Genomic DNA, 18,049 nt, shown 5'->3' on the forward strand with positions numbered 1-18,049 from the left:
GCTCACAGCAACCTTCAACTCCTAGGCTTAAGTGATTCTCTTTCCTCAGCCTCCCAAATAGCTGGGACTATAGGCTCTTGCCACAACGCCCGGCTATTTTTTGGTTGTAGTTGTCATTGTTTGGCAGGCCCGGGCTGGATTCGAACCCACCAGCTGTGGTGTATGTGGCTAGCACCTTAGCCACTTGAGCTACAGGCACCACCCAAGTTGTGGGTTTTACTTTTGCTGTACGATTACACTATCTCACTATTAGCCTTTAAAAAAAAACAAAAGCAAATCTTAACTCTCTAGTCACTTTCCTAGTGTCAGCCACAGATGTAAATCACAAATTGAATTATAACTCATTAAATTGCAGCTATAATTTAGATTTTCATTAACAATACCACTTTGTTAACCCTGTGTTACTCTGTAAGACACCACTTTCGTAGCATATGTTCTCTCATAGTTTTGATAAACTCCAGTTTTAACTTTATTTAATGCATATTGCCTTGACTTAAAAAAGTATAAAAGTATCTTTCAAGTGTCCAGAGCATTGCTTTTATTCTATCACAGAGTCTGCAGTAAATCCCTGTTGTCCACAGAACAAGTCTATCTTCCTTAATCTGACATTGATGAGTCTTCACATTCTGTCTATAATTTTATTGCTTGACTTTGTCTTTTACTGTTCTTCTGCCCCTCCTCAGCAGTAGATATTAAATTATACAAAATGGGAGTATATCAGTCAACCTTAATGACACCTCAATGAAAGATTCCTGGTTTTTCTTTATTTTCTTTTAACTGTACTTATTAAATCTACTTAGACTGATACACCTTATGATGCTTTCTGTTCTTTCTTATCAGTGTACATAATTTTTTCACATTTCTGTCATTTTTAGAATGACATTTTGGTTTTGGTCAATTCTAATAATACTGTCATGGTTCATTTTAAAACCTTTTTCATCAAGCCTTCCAATATTAATACAGCTAGCATAAAATTTCTTCCTCTTTAGAAATTTAACACTTTTTCTCCATTACATTGGCCAATAATGCATATTGCCTTTTAGACAGCATTTTTAAAAATTGATATTTGATGATATCATTTAGTTTTCTTTGTGTTTATATCTTCTTTTTCTGTGAGACTGTTAAAATAACCTGAAAGCAAGGACTATGTAATACACAGTCCTTATGTATATAAATGTATATATTTAGACATACAACTGTTTTATTGGTTGGTTGATATTATTGATTTATATAATTTGGATATATATTTTTGAAACAGCTTTACAATGAATTACATATTTGTTTTGAGACCACAAAATCAAATGAAGCTGTGCTTCGGCAGAGTGTTATTACTCTTCAGGATCAGCTATTTCAAAAAGAGCAAGAAAATGCTAAATTAAAAGAAAAACTTCAGGAATCCCAAGGAACAACTTATCCTTTACCTCAAGACAGTGATTCAGACCACTCAGCAGAGGTGAGAAATATTTTCCAAAAATGTGACTTGGTGTAATTTGACATTAAATTATCTACAATTGAGTAAATAGTTTTGCATATACTGGAAGATAAAGGTCTGCAGATAGTTTTGCATTAGACTATTTTTCTGCCTTTTATAGATATGAATATTATATGCATTACCGATTCATATGGAAATGCATGTGGAAATACAAGTATATTAAGTATGTATAGTTATTGTGATGAATGATTCGTCCTATGGTTGATACATAGGATGTCCCTAAAGTCAGCTCTATCGTTGCCATATACATAGGATGTCCCTAAAGTCAGCTCTAAAGTCACCAATCATTTGGTTGCTACATAGGATGTCCCTAAAGTAAGCTCTGAAGTTGGAGAAAATGGGACATTGTAGGTAAATGCGCCTATTTACAAAATATTCAGTACAGAATTTTATACATTTTTTACAAAATATTCTTTATGTGCTGGCTACCTCTGTAAAATAAATTTTGTAACTATTTCCTATGGCATAGATATGTATGAAGGCTCTGGATTGAGATAAATCTGGGATTAAATTACAACTCTGTCTATAAATTACTGAACATCAGCAAATTTCTTAACTTTTTTTTTAGAGACAGAGTCTCACTTTATCGTCCTCAGTAGAGTGCTGTAGCATCACAGCTCACAGCAACCTCTAGCTCTTGGGCTTAGACGATTCTCTTGCCTCAGCCTCCTGAGTAGCTGGGAAATTCTTAACCTTTTTACCCACTTTCCTCTAACACAAAACGTTCCTTTTAATGGCATCAATGCCATAGAGTTTTATGGGGTTTTATAACATAGTGCATATCAAATGCATAGCTTAGAAAATGTTAAATGGTATCTTTTTTTTTTTTTTTTTGTAGAGAATGAGTCTCACTTTATGGCCCTGGGTAGAGTGCTGTGGCCTCACACAGCTCACAGCAACCTCCAACTCCTGGGCTTAAGCGATTCTCTTGCCTCAGCCTCCCAAGTAGCTGGGACTACAGGCGCCCGCCACAAAGCCCAGCTATTTTTTGGTTGCAGTTCAGCCGGGGCTGGGTTTGAACCCGCCACCCTCCGTATATGGGGCCGGCGCCTTACTGACTGAGCCACAGGCACTGCCCTAAATGGTATCTTTTTAAGATCATTTTCAATGTAACTTTCAGCTCTAAATATCTTTTGTAAAAAATTACTCTTATTTTTTGAAATTTATTTAAGCATTTCTAAGGCACTTAGCATTTGTTTAAATTTTAGAGTTATTCATTTAATTAAGTGGAATAAAAGCAAACAGGAAATTAAATGCTTAAATGTTTATTAATGATTTGTCAAGAGTAATTTTTGAACCCAGCACATCTGTCTTACCAAAACCTCAACCATAAGATGATTTTTAAACTTGATTTATGTTGTATTATATTTTTGGATATCAGGTGTACAGAATGAGACTAATCATAAAATTTGTGATATGACACACTATTATGTTAATATGCAGAGGTCTATTTAATACAGTGTTTATTATACTGTTTAATTACATTGTTTATTATAATACACATCCTTGATCTCATCAATTCATCTGAAGACTAGAACATTCCTAATGACTTATATCTACTGTATGTTCCTCTTTTATCAATGTTTTGTTTCTGTGATCAGAGTTAACCACTGCACTATTTATCATTTTGATTATTTTTATTTTTATTTTTTTAGAGTCTCACTGTGTTGCCCTTGGTAGAGCGCTGTGGCATCAGAGCTCACAGCAACCTCAGACTCTTGGGCGTAAACGATTCTCTTGCCTCGGGCTCCCAAGTAGCTGGGACTACAGGTGCCTGCCACAACACCTGGCTATTTTTTGATTGTAGTTGTCGTTGTTGTTTGGCAGGCTGGGGCTGGGGTTTGAACCCACCAGCTCCGGTGTATGTGGCTGGTATCCTGGCCACTGAGCTATAGACGCCAAGCCAGTTTTGATTATAAAAAAAAAAAAAATTATCACGTACATTTTTATGGTGAAACAGTTTGTTGTTTAGCTTTGTCATTTATGAAAAATGGCATAATATGTATTGTTCTATGGTGTTTGGGCAATTTTGACAGAGATTCATCTGTCTTGTTTGATACAGCTGTCTATTTTCACTGTTTTAAAATATTCTATTGTGTGTGAATATATTATAATTACTTGTCTGTGCATCTCTAGCTGAGTAAATTGGTTAATTCTGGATTTTTCTGCTTAAGAATAATGATGCAGTTGATAATTTTTTAATGTGATTCTTTATGTATATGTGCATGCATTTTGTGGATTATATATCAGGAATGGACATCCTGGATTATAGGGTATAAAAATGTTACTTTTATGATATAATGGTAACTTCTTTCTCAAAATGGCTTTGTCAGTTTTACTGTCACCAACAGTGTTTAAAAGAACAGGGCGGCGCCTGTGGCTCAGTGAGTAGGGCGCCGGCCCCATATGCCGAGGGTGGCAGGTTCAAACCCAGCCCCAGCCAAACTGCAACAAAAAATAGCCAGGCATTATAGTGGGCGCCTGTAGTCCCAGCTACTCAGGAGGCTGAGGCAAGAGAATCCCTTAAGCCCAGGAGCTGGAGGTTGCTGTGAGCTGTGTGATGCCACAGCATTCTACCAAGGGCCATAAAGTGAGACTCTGTCTCTACAAAAAAAAAAAAGAACAGGTTGATTCATGTCCTCCTCAATATTTAGTATTGTCTGACTTCTTAATTTGTTGCCAACTGAATGAGTATAAAATAATATTTTGGTCTTTATTACTTAATTTTGATAGAGCATATTATCAAATTCTTATTAGCCAGTGTGGGTCCTCTGTGAAATACTTGTTTATGTCTTTTGTCCATTTTTCTGTTGGATGTTTTTCTTATTGATTTATAAGAATTCTTTTTATATCCTTGATATTAATCCCCAGTAAATTAAATGTGTGTCATATCTCCGAGTATAACTTGTGTTTTCATTTTCTTTAAGTATCATTTGATGAACAGAAATTCAATCTAATTTTAATTCAGGTAAATTAATGTTTTGTAGCTTGTGCTTCAGCAGCTTATTTAAGAAATTCTTCCGTATCTCCAAGACAGAAAGGTTTGCACTTCTATTTTCTTCAATAAAATTTAAAGCTTTGCTTGTGTCACTTACATTCACAATTTATTCCAAATTGTTTTTTGTATATAGTATACTTTATAAATTTGTGAACCAGAAGATGCATTATTGTTAAGAATGCACTTCTTCCTAAATTGATCTATCATGTAATCCCAATCGAACTCCCAGGAGAATTTGATGTTTTTCTTTTTTTTTAAAGAAATTGAAAAGTCAATTCTGAAATTTAGAGGAGAATGCTAAGAACCCAGAAGAGGAAAATCAGGTTTCACAAAGAACTTACAGGAGCACTTATACTCCCTGATGAGACTTATCTATCAAGCTAAAAAAATAAGACAATGTGGTATTATCATAACAATTGAAAAATAATCAATAGAACTAAATAGGTTCCAGAAATATATCAACTTATATATGTAGCTTTATCGTAACTTTTGAAGTGAGGATAGGGTAAGTTACTTTATTCTTTCTCAAGAATATTCGATAGGTTCTTGTTCCTTTGCTTTTTTGCAGAACTTTTAGTATCAACTTGTCAATTTCCACAAACAAGTATTCAGTTAGAAATGTTTATATATGGGGGCAAGACATGATTGCAAGAGGGACTTTACCTAACAATTGCAATCAGTGTAACTGGCTTATGGTACCCTCAATGAATCCCCAACAATAAAAAAAAAAAAAAAAAAGAAATGTTTATATCCCTTGTGATTTTCTATTTGGTCCTTTGGTTACTTAGAACTGTTCTTGCTTACTTTTGAAATATTTTATGTGTGTGTGTATTTTCCTGTGCATCTTATTAGTACTGATTTTTAATCTATTTCCATTATGGCTACTCTGTAAAATTACTGTGTTTTGAAATTTATTGAAATTTGTCATATAGCCCATCATACAGTTTGGTGAATATCCTGTATGTACTTGAAAATAATTTGTATTTTGCAACTACTGGGTGAAATGTTCTTAAATATTGGTTACATCATTGTGGTTGATAGAGTTCAGATCTTCTGTGTCTTCAATTTTTTTGGTTTAGTATTTCTATCAATTGCTTAAGAGAGAGAGGTGTTAAAATCTCCTAATACAATTAAAGATTTTTGTTTCTACTTTGCTTCATATATTTTCAAACTGTTTTACTATGGACGCACATAATTAAATCTGTCTTTGTGATTAATTGAATCCTTTCTTATTATAAAATATTACTTTTAATTATAATATTTTGTTGACTTGAAAACTACCTTTATGATGTTAGTGTAGCCAGTTCTTCCCTTCAATACATAGTATACTTTTCCCATCATTTTGATTTCAGTCTGTAGATGTCTTTATATTTAAAGTGCATATATTTGGATCTTATTTTTTTTTTTTTTTTTAGAGACAGAGTCTCACTTTATGGCCCTTGGTAGAGTGCCATGGCCTCACACAGCTCACAGCAACCTCCAACTCCTGGGCTTAAGCGATTCTCTTGCCTCAGCCTCCCAAGTAGCTGGGACTACAGGCGCCCGCCAGGATCTTATTTTTTTTTTAATACATTCTGACATTTTCTTCCTCTTTCCTGCGGGTGGGTTCAGGAGTACCACCTTACCATTTGATTTCTGTTTATCCAGTTTATTGTTCCTCTGTCTCTTTTTCCCTTCTTTCATTTGGGTTAATTAACTGATTCTTTATTTTTCAAAGCAATTTAAAATTTTTACTTTTCTGTCTTCTGGACTCCTCAGTTTATGATGGTAAGTCAGCCTGAATTCATTTTATTATTTCCTTAAATGAAATGTCTGTTGGATTCTCAAGCTTTGTTTTCAAGATTTTATTTTTGACTATTAGCATTTAAACTATGATGATCCCAAGTATGATTTTCATTATATTTTATTTATATTTTATATATATTTTTATTTATATTATATTTTATATTGAGCCTTTTTATTTTTAAAAAACTTTTTTTTTACCAAATTGGAGAACATTTTTGATTATTTTTCAAATATTTTTCATTAGTCTTTTCTTTATTTTCCTTTTGATTATGTTAGACATGTCAATATTGCCCCACAGATGAGTAAAGCTCTGTTCACTTTTAATTTTTAATTAATTAATTTATTTATTTGGAAAATAGGAGTCTTAGTTTGTTGCCCTTGGAAGAATGCCGTGGAGTCACAGCTCGCAGAAACCTCCAACTCTTGGGCTCAAGAGCTTCTGTTGTCTCAGTCTCCCGAGTAGCTGGGACTACAGGTGCCTGCCACAATGCCCGGCTATTTTTAGAGATAAGGTCTCTCTCTGGCTGAAGCTGATCTCCAGATTGCCAGCTCAGGCAATCCACCCTTCTCGGCCTCCCAGAGTGCTAGGATTACAGGCCTGAGCCACTGTGGATAGCCCTCTGTTCATTTTTTAAAAATCCTTTTATATCTATGCTATTTAGAATAGATAATTTCAATTAGTTTATACTCAAGTTAAATGATATTTCCGTTCATCTCCAATTTACTCTGAAGTATTTTCTGTGAATTATCTGCTAATAGTTCTTCACTTTCAGAATTTTAATTTGATTTATTTTTATCATTTGTATATCTGTGGAGTTTTCCTATTTGTTCTTTTCTTGGAAAAAATTTTATTTAGGTCTTTGTTATAATAGTTAAAATAACTTTTTAAAAATTATTATATTCTGTTTCCATCTTTTAGATTTTCTTGAGTTTGACCGTGACTGATTTCCCTTTTCCTTTGAATACAGATCAAGTATTAATGTTACCTCTGTATGTAATAATTTGTTATTAAATGGTTTATATTGTAACAGATATGTTATAGAGCCTCTGTTTTCTGTTATGTGTTTTAATCATGCAAGTGTTGAAATAAATTAATCAGAATTTAACTAGGTTAGACTTGACTTCTAAGTCCTGTTTCCTATCATGTGGATGGAAGTGATTTGTTCCGCAGTTCTTTTAACCTCATCTGGATTACTTAGGTAAGACTGCCTAGTGGCTGAATAGTTAAAGTATCAGTCCTGGTTTTGGCTTCCTTTGGAATTTCTCCCTTCAATTTCTAGCTACAGTCGTATGCTTGAACTTTGAGCTCTAGTTCTTGAAAATTCCTGTTGCAATTTTAGTCTATTGTGAGCCTCTCTCAGGTACAAATTCATAACAATGAGTGATTTACTTAATGCTGTTTCATTTTCCAGGTATCAATTATTTTTCCAGGTATCAATTCTTATCTGTATTCTGCCTGTATTTGATTATTCTCTGTTGCCTTGAAGTAATTGTTTTCATAAATTTTTTGGAGTTTAAATGGTTACGTGCAGGAAACTTAATCTGTACGTTTACTCAGCCATTATTTTAAGTGGAACTCCCCATTCCTGGACTTTTTGTAGTGCATTTTAACTTACTAACACTTTCTATATAATGCATTCTAACTTGTTTACCTCCTCACCTCTTATAGTTATTTTTGTTTTATATTTTAATTCTACATACATTTTTACCTTATAAGACATTATTGTTATAAAATATCAATTTCATTTATTATTTGTTTTTTTTTTCACGTTTATGTGTTATTTATTTTTCCTTAATTTTTGCACCATAAGTTTTTTTTTTATTAAATCATAACTGTATACATTGATATGATCATGGGGCATCATACACTCGCTTCATAAACAATTTGACACATTTTTATCACAGTGGTTAACATAGCCTTTCTGGCGTTATCTCAGTTACTGTGCCAAAACATTTACATTCTACATTTACCAAGTTTCGCAAATACCCCTGTAAGATGCACCACAGGTGTGATCCCACCTATCCCCCTCCCTCTACCCACCCCCTCCCCTTTTCCACTTCCCCCTATTGTTAAGTTGTAGCTGGGTTATATCTTTCATGTGAGAGTCCCAAATTAGTTTCATAGTAGGGCTGTGTACATTGGGTACTTTTTCTTCCATTCTTGGGATACTTTACTAAGAAGAATATGTTCCAGCTCCATCCATGTAAACATGAACGAGGTAAAGTCTCCATCTTTCTTTAAGGCTGCATAGTATTCCATGGTATACATATACCACAATTTATTAATCCATTCGTGGATCGATGGGCACTTGGGCTTTTTCCATGACTTAGCTATTATGAATTGGGCTGCAATAAACATTCTGGTACAAATATCTTTGTTATGTTGTGATTTTTGGTCTTCTGGGTATATGCCCAGCAGAGGAATTACAGGATTGAATGGCAGATCTATTTTTAGATCTCTGAGTGTTCTCCATATATCTTTCCAAAAGGAATGTATTAATTTGCATTCCCACCAGCAGTGCAAAAGTGTTCCCTTTTCTCCGCATCCACGCCAACATCTCTGGTCTTGAGATTTTGTGATATAGGCTAGTCTCATTGGAGTTAGATGATATCTCAAAGTAGTTTTGATTTGCATTTCTCTGATGATTAAAGATGATGAGCATTTTTTCATATGTCTGAAGGCCTTGCGCCTGTCTTCTTCAGAGAACTTTCTCTTCAAATCCCTTGCCCAGCCTGCGATGGGATCCCTTGTTTTTTTCTTGCTGATGCGTTTGAGTTCTCTGTGGATTCTGGTTATTAAACCTTTGTCAGAGATATACCCTGCAAATATCTTCTCCCATTCTGAGGGCTGTCTGCTTGCTCTGCTTACTGTGTTCTTAGCTGTGCAGAAGCTTTTTAGTTTGATCAGGTCCCAGTAGTGTATTTTTGAAGCTGCTTCAATTGCCCGGGGGGTTCTCCTCATGAAATACTCACCCAGACCAATTTCTTCAAGGGTTTTCCCTGCATTCTCCTCTAGTATTTTTATAGTTTCATGTTTTAAGTTTAAATCTTTAATCCAATGAGAGTCTATCTTAGTTAATGGTGAAAGGTGTGGGTCCAATTTCAGTCTTCTGCAGGTTGCCAGCCAGTTCACCCAGCACCATTTGTTAAATAGGGAATCTTTTCCCCACTGAATGTTTTTAATTGGCTTGTCAAAGATTAAATAACAGTAAGTAGCTGGATTCATCTCTTGGTTCTCTATTCTGTTCCAGATATCTACTTCTCTGTTTTTGTGCCAATACCATGCTGTTTTGATCACTATCGATTTGTAGTAAAGTCTGAGGTCTGGTAGTGTGATTCCTCCTGTTTTGTTTTTATTTCTGAGTAATGTCTTGGCTATTCGAGGTTTTTTCTGATTCCATATAAAACGAAGTAATGTTTTTTCAAGATCTTGAAAATATGACAGTGGAGCTTTAATAGGGAGTGCATTGAAATTATATATTGCTTTGGGTAGTATGGACATTTTGATAATGTTGATTCTTCCTAGCCATGAGCATGGTATGTTTTTCCATTTGTTAACATTTTCAGCTATTTCTTTTCTTAGAGTTTCATAGTTCTCTTTATAGAGATCTTTCACGTCTTTTGTTAGGTAAATTCCCAAATATTTCATCTTCTTTGGCACTACTGTGAATGGGATAGAGTCCTTAACTGCTTTTTCAATTTGACTGTTGTTGGTGTATATAAAGGCTACCGATTTATGAATGTTGATTTTGTAACCTGAGACGCTGCTGTATTCCTTGCTCACTTCTAGGAGTTTTGTAGTAGAGTCCCTAGTGTTTTCCAGATACACAATCATATCATCTGCAAAGAGCGAGACTTTGATTTCTTCTGACCCTATATGGATACCCTTGATCACCTTTTCTTCCCTAATTGCGGTGGCTAAAACTTCCATTACAATGTTGAAAAGCAATGGAGACAATGGGCAGCCTTGTCTGGTTCCTGATCTGAGTGGAAATGATTCCAATTTAACTCCATTCAATATGATAGTGGCTGTGGGTTTGCTGTAGATAGCCTCTATCAGTTTAAGAAAAGTCCCTTCTAGACCAATTTTCTTGAGTGTTCTGATCATGAAGCGATGCTGGATATTATCAAAAGCTTTTTCTGCATCAGTTGAGAGAATCATATGGTCTTTGTTTTTTAATTTGTTTATGTGCTGAATTACATTTATAGATTTACGTATATTGAACCAGCCTTGAGACCCTGGGATAAAACCAACTTGGTCATGATGTATAATTTGTTTTATGTGTTGCTGGATTCTGTTTGTTAGGATCTTGTTGAATATTTTTGCATCTATATTCATTAGTGATATTGGTCTATAATTTTCTTTTCTTGTTGGGTCTTTTCCTGGTTTGGGGATCAGGGTGATGTTTGCTTTATAGAACGTGTTGGGTAGTCTTCCTTCTTTTTGGAACAGGTTGAGTAATATAGGTACTAATTCCTCTTTAAAGGTTTGGTAGAATTCTGACGTGAAACCATCTGGTTCCGGGCTTTTCTTTTTAGGGAGGTTTTGTATAGTTGATGCTATTTCTGAACTTGATATGGGTCTGTTCAACATTTCCACTTGATTCTGGTTAAGTCTTGGAAGGTGGCGTGCTTCCAAGTATCGGTCTATTTTCTTCAGATTTTCATATTTCTGAGAATAAAGTTTCTTGTAATATTCATTAAGAATTTTTTGGATTTCTGATGAGTCTGTGGTTATTTCGTCTTTGTTGTTTCTGATTGATGATATTAGAGACTTTACTCTTTTTTTCCTGATTAAGTTGCCCAGAGGTTTATCTATTTTATTGACCTTTTCGAAAAACCAGCTTTTTGATTTATTGATCTGTTGTATTATTCTTTTGTTTTCAATTTCATTTAATTCTGCTCTAATTTTGGTTATTTCTTTTCTTCTACTGGGTTTGGGGTTGGAATGTTCTTCCTTTTCCAGTTGCGTGAGATGTCCCATTAAGTCGTTAACTTCCTCTCTTTCCGTTCTCTTGAGGAAGGCTTGCAGTGCTATAAATTTCCCTCTTAGAACTGCCTTTGCAATGTCCCAGAGGTTCTGATAGTTTGTGTCTTCATTGTCGTTTTGTTCCAAAAAGTTGGCGATTTCTTTCTTAATCTCATCTCTGACCCAGCTATCATTCAGCATAAGGTTATTTAACTTCCATGTTTTTGTATGGGTATGCAGATTCCTGTTGTTACTCAATTCAAGTTTTATTCCATGATGGTCCGAGAAGATGCATGGAATAATTTCTATTCCTTTAAATTTACTGAGGTTAGACTTGTGACCTAAAATGTGGTCAATTTTGGAGTAAGTTCCGTGGGCTGATGAGAAGTATGTGTATTCAGTTTTGTTGGGATGAAATGTTCTGTAGATGTCTGCTAAATCTAAATATTGGATGGTTAGGTTTAAATCTAAGAGTTCTTTGCTCAGCTTCTTTCTGGAGGATCGATCCAACACTGCCAAGGGAGTGTTGAAATCTCCGACAATTATGGAGCTGGAGAAAATCAAGTTACTCATGTCTGTTAGAGTTTCTCTTTTAAATTGAGGTGCATTCTGGTTGGGTGCATAGATATTAATAATTGAGATCTCATCATATTGAGTATTACCCTTAACAAATATGAAGTGACCATTCTTGTTCTTCCTTACTTTTGATGGTTTAAAGCCTACTGTATCTGCAAATAAAATTGCAACACCTGCTTTTTTCTGATTACCATTTGCCTGAAATATGGATGACCATCCTTTCACTCTGAGTCTGTATTTGTCTTTTAAGTTGAGATGTGACTCTTGTATGCAACAAATATCTGGCTTGAGTTTTTGTATCCAGTCAGGTAACCTATGCCTCTTTAGAGGACAGTTTAAGCCATTCACATTGATGGAGAGTATTGATAAGTCTGGTGGAATTTTGGGTATTGAGTTTTTCAAAGGTCCAGTGGACATTTTTAATCCTTTCGCCAGTGTGGAAGTTGGAGTTTGATCCGAAGTTTCTGAGTGAGTTTACTTTTGTGGTATAGGATTGGGTTGGTCATTGTGGAGGATAGGTCTGAGAACATCCTGAAGAGCTGGTTTACTTATGGCAAATTTTTTCAACATATGAATGTCATTGAAGTATTTAATTTCTCCATCATAGATGAAACTCAGTTTAGCTGGATACAAGATCCTGGGTTGAAAGTTTTTTTGCTTTAGGAGATTAAAAGTTGATGACCAGCCTCTTCTTGCTTGAAAAGTTTCAGCAGAGAGATCTGCAGTTATTCTAATATTCTTACCTTTGTGCGTTATAGTTTTCTTTCGCCGGGCTGCTTTGAGAATCTTCTCTTTCATGATAACTTTAGTGAAGCTAATTATGATATGTCTGGGGGATGACTTATTGCGGTTGAATCGTGCTGGGGTTCTGAAGCTGTCTGCTATCTGAATTTCAGATTCTCTAGGCATGTCTGGAAAATTTTCTTTCATAATTTCATGCGGAAGGGCCTCTGTGCCCTCGGAGGCAACTTCATCGTTCTCAGAAATTCCTATAATCCTTATGTTGCTTTTTTTCGAATTATCTGAGAGTTCTCTGAGTGAGTGATCCGTTTTTGCTCTCCATTTCTCTTCCTCTTTGAGAGATTGGGAGCGTTCTAAGACTTTATTTTCAATGTCAGAAATCCTTTCTTCTGCTTGTTCTATTCTGTTACTGAGGGATTCTACTGTATTTTTCATGTCTTTGAGGGCTGTAAGTTCTTGCTTGAGTGTGTCTAAGTCTTTGGTGGTTTTGTCTTTAAATTCGTTAAATTCTTGAGACAATTTTTGAATTTCTCCTCGAATTCCTAATTCCATTTTATTAATCTTGTCTGCAATCCAAATTCTGAATTCGATTTCTGATATCTCAGCCAGTTGTTTATGAATGGGATCTTCCTGCATCATCTGCCGTATCTTTTCTTGCGGGGGTTGATCTATTCTGGTTATTTCATGTTACCAGAGTTTTTCCGCTGATTCCGCCCCATGGCTATTTTACTCCCTTTGGTTTTTCCCCTGGGGTTTTATCGAGGGCCCGTACAGTGTTGTGGCCTGAGAAACTGGGGCCCTGTCTGGTGTGGTGGAGCAAAGTGGTTCTGTCTTGCTTTCAGCTGGTTTCTGTTCGATCCTATTGCAACTTCTACTCTGGCTTGAAGTCTCAGCTGTGTGGAAAAATCAGCAATTAAGTCACCCCGCCTGCCCACCTCTGGCCCCAGTTGGAAAAGGAGAATCAAACCTTCCTACAATCGCACACCCAGGGCACCGCATGAAAAGTCCTTAGTCTATTAGCCTAGTTCAAAAGGTCCAAATCAACTGTCTCGATCGGCACTTGTCTCGGGTGGGAGAGTTCAGGAGGTCTCTGGGAACTGGATCACAGGGGCCTGGTGACTCCTCTGACACGGCTCACCCCAGTGCAGTGTGGAGTCAGGAGGAGCCACCCAGCAAACAGAGCAGTCTAGGAAGGTTGACGTCTCCTTCCCCACTTTGCCCCTCCGTTGGACCCAGTCACTGGTATCTCTGCAGATGGCTAACCCAGTTGCCTGCAGTGAACAGACACTCCAGGGGTTTGCACCTGCCTGAATCACAAGGAAGTCTGCCAGGCCCCCGCAGACTGCCGCTATCTAGCAGGAGGAGATGGGGCCTGACATCTTTGAGTGTTTGATGCAGGTGATGGGAAGGAGGTGTTCACTCAGGCTTAGCCCCATCTCTGATGGATGCTGCTAACAGAACAGAACAGACAACTTTGCGGGGTTCTGTCTCTGTTCCTGTCGAAATCGCCTTCAGAAGACCGGCTGTTTAGAGTTCAAACGTCTTTGCTGCTGGAGATTTGCGTCCGAACACCTCTCTGGGTCGGCCCCGCCCTGGAAGCTTCCCGGGTTTGTGAGTCGTGTCAGGAAATCCTCCGCTCACCGGTGGCCTCCTCTGGTTGCCCAGGGAGACAGGGGGTGTGGCCTCAGAGTATCCAGAAGTGAGCGTTCTGCCGTTAAAGAAAAAATGGCTGTTGATCTACCTCCAGGGAACTGTTGCTCTGGTGTGGGCACTCAGGCGACCCTTTTCTCCTCTGTCCCGTGCCCCAGAGTCAGCACTGAGCGGCCGCAGTTTGTGCTGGGTCCACACACCTCAAGAGATCCCCCAAGAATCAGAACTCTTGGGGGATGGGCCCCCAGACCCCGATTGGGAGTGGGGGAAGCTAGAGTTTCATTCAGTTTTACGCAACAGTACGGCAGGGGAGGGCTCCTGCACTGCACCGCAGGGAAGTGCCGCCAAGGCTTGATTTTCCCTCAGCAGAGTGCCCTCTCCTCACTCACGTGTCCCAGAGTCAGCGCTGACCTGACACGGCTCAGGCACTGTGCACTCCCCTTGAGAAATCACCCAAGGATCCGAACTCCTGGGGGATAGGCCCTCAGACCCCGAGTGAGAGTAGGGGCTCTCAGCTCTCAGCGGGGAAGCTAGAGTCTTATTCAGTCTTGTGCCCGGGGAGGGTTGCTGCACTTCACCGCAGGGAAGTGACGCCAAGGCGTGACTCCCCTTCAGCCCGGTGCCCTCTCCTCACTCACGTGCCTCAGAGTCAATGCTGACCAGTCGCAACTCGGGGACTGTCCACTCCCCTTGAGAAATCACCGAAGGATCCGAACTCCTGGGGGACAGGCCTCCAGACCGCAGTGGGTGGGAGGGGAGCGCCGGGGATTCAGGGTTGCCGGCAAAGGATTCCCAAAGTTTTATTCAGTTTTATGCCCGGCAGGAGAACTTGTAATATTAAGTAGAATCCTAGGTTTAGGGTAAATACAATAAAAAATGGAAACGAGGGAATTAACTAAATCTGATTTTTATGGCTCAAGTGGTTTCATTAAATTAGAGTGTGCTCTGTGTTGTTCATTAATGAACTTGTGACATATGCTTTAACTGTTCTGGTCAATAGCTGATAAAGAAAGGCTTGTGGATTTGCTTTTTTTTTTTTTTCATATAAAGCTGGATGAAAATATCCACGTGATGGGCTTTTATCAAAGGAGTTACTTTGAATTCAGTAACTACTACTAAGGCAATATGGCTGGCAATTTGCGACCCAAAGGTATTCATACATTATTGGAGCACAGCCTACTGCGCTTCACATTACACAGATGTGAAGGCCTGATTATAGCTGCTTCATAATTAACAGTGATCCGATTTGTTTTGTGGCATAAATGGTGCATGTGTAGAACATTAGCCATGGCACTCTCATTCAAATTCAACTCGAGGGCTCAGCGGCAGGCTGGTCGCGAGCTTCAGGGAGCAGAATCACAAGCTCCTCCATATGTTCTTGCTGCATCTCACTATGGCTGTGAGTGCACCGTAAGTTCCCCAAAGAACCTAATGGTGTTCTGTAATTACAGCGCGGCTTTCTGCTGGCTAGAAATGAGGGAGAAGCTGAAACACCCCCTCATCAGATCATTTGTAAATTACTTTACATGGCGGTTGCCTAACTCAGTTGGTTTTCAACTGCTGAAATTATAAATAATTGTAACAGATGTGGCAATATGGCTGGCCTCCTATAAATGAGGCCCTTGATAATTTGGCCAACCCTTTGACAGGCCAATTTAATAAAATGTGAACAAAATCTTCTTGCTAATAATGTATCATCCTTTTTCCCAATAGAATAAATTTAATTACCCTAGCAGTTAACAAGGTCACACCCAGATGCCAAACTCGGCTACAGTTTTGATAATGCAATCAGGAATTGAGAGGTGATGACAGCGTTGTTTTTTTCATTACCTGGCTTCACATAAACACAGGTGGCATAGCTTTCTTGTCAGTTTTTAGTAATACAGGCTATTATGGAATGCATAGGTAGCAGATTCAAAACCACACTTTAGTGAATTTGAGTATGATTGAGGTTTTAATGTATAGAGATGATAATGTATAACAAGCATAGTCCCTTGCTTATGCTATTAGTGCACAAATTTTGATGTTTTTACTGGTGACATAAGTGTTAAATATTTATAAAACTTAGAGCACGTCTTATAATAAGTAATGGATTATACCCAAAAGTCAAATATTAGAAGTATACGTGTACCCTAGAGGAAATTTAATTCCTTGAATTCTAGAAATTCATTTTGCGATACTACTAACTTATACATTTTAAATATTCATACTTACTTATAAATTCTGCAGAATGTGAAGCTTCTAACATATTTTGGAAATACTGAATGTGTTTCATTTTGTTCTTTAAGGTTAAAAAGAAATCTATATAAAAATCAGTCTTTTCCTACTTTCCATCCTGGTTTTTAAGTACATTCAGGATTAGTTTATTCTTGGTATTGGAATCTATAGTTAATGAGTATAATGTGGAGTTAACACTCTGAACACTCTTCTGTGACATGTAAATATCACTCATTTTGTCCATTCAGTGTGATACTTACATGTATAATATAAATACTTAGCTTGTGCTTGCTCAATTCTTTTTTTTTTTTTTTTTTGTAGAGACAGAGTCTCACTTTATGGCCCTCGGTAGAGTGCCGTGGCCTCACACAGCTCACAGCAACCTCCAACTCCTGGGCTTAAGCGATTCTCTTGCCTCAGCCTCCCGAGTAGCTGGGACTACAGGCGCCCGCCACAACGCCCTGCTATTTTTTGGTTGCAGTTTGGCCGGGGCCGGGTTTGAACCCGCCACCCTCGGTATATGGGGCTGGCGCCTTACCGACTGAGCCACAGGCGCCGCCCGGTTGCTCAATTCTTATACCAAAGATGCTGTTGTCATCTGTTAGATGTGAGTATAAGCCAATAAAGTATCCATTTGTAACCCACTAATTGATAGGTTAGTATATAATATATGGAAGGAGTTAAAGTATATAAAATTAAATATCTCTCTTGTTGTTCAGTGGCTTGACTGTACCATACAGGTATTTAGAGATGAAAGAAAAGTTAAAGTTGACTGACTGCTGTTTAGTAGTAAATGTTGCTATATATAATGTGACAGTGTTTATGAGAAGACATGGTAATAAAGTTTTACCAAAATGTGTCAGTAATTTTCATCCATTTTGCAATTCTAAATGCAGTCTTTGGATACTAGGTTAAAAGTGAATAGATGAAAGTAATGCAAATGCTTACATTTTTAAATAGAGAATTCAAGCTGAATTTGTGGATAGTAGACATTTATGACTCCATTTAGTGGTAAGAGTGGTGTAAGTTTAAACTGGTATACTTAATTCCATTTGTGAATGTCTAGTATAATACTGTTTTGACTTATGCTATATCACATTGACTTGATACCATTTTTTTCAAGAATATACAAATATTATTAAAGTCATTCATTTTCAAGTTATGGATATTTTAGCTAAAAATGTTTGTTTTATAAATTGGTAATAAATGCATTTCCAATATTGATTTCCTTTTTATTTTATATTAATTTGGGGGGTACAGTTAGAATCCCATAGTTTGCATTTGTAAGGTTAAAGTCAAAATTTGTAGATGTGTCCTACACCCATGCAGTTGGGTGGGGATTACCCAACCCCTTTCCTCATACACCTCCCTACTGCTTGAATTTCATTGAGTTTTTCTCTCTAATGTTGATTTTTTTTTTATTAAATCATTGCTGTGTACATTAATGTGATCATGGGGCACCATACACTGGTTTTATGTACCATTTGACATATTTTCATCACACTGGTTAACATAGCCTTCCTGGCAGTTTCTTAGTTATTGTGTTAAGACATTTATATTCTACATTTAGTAAGTTTCACATGTACCCTTGTAAGATGCACCGTAGGTATAATCCCACCAG

Source organism: Nycticebus coucang, chromosome 8 (genome assembly GCF_027406575.1).
Source record: "Nycticebus coucang isolate mNycCou1 chromosome 8, mNycCou1.pri, whole genome shotgun sequence".
Taxonomy (NCBI): domain Eukaryota; kingdom Metazoa; phylum Chordata; class Mammalia; order Primates; family Lorisidae; genus Nycticebus; species Nycticebus coucang.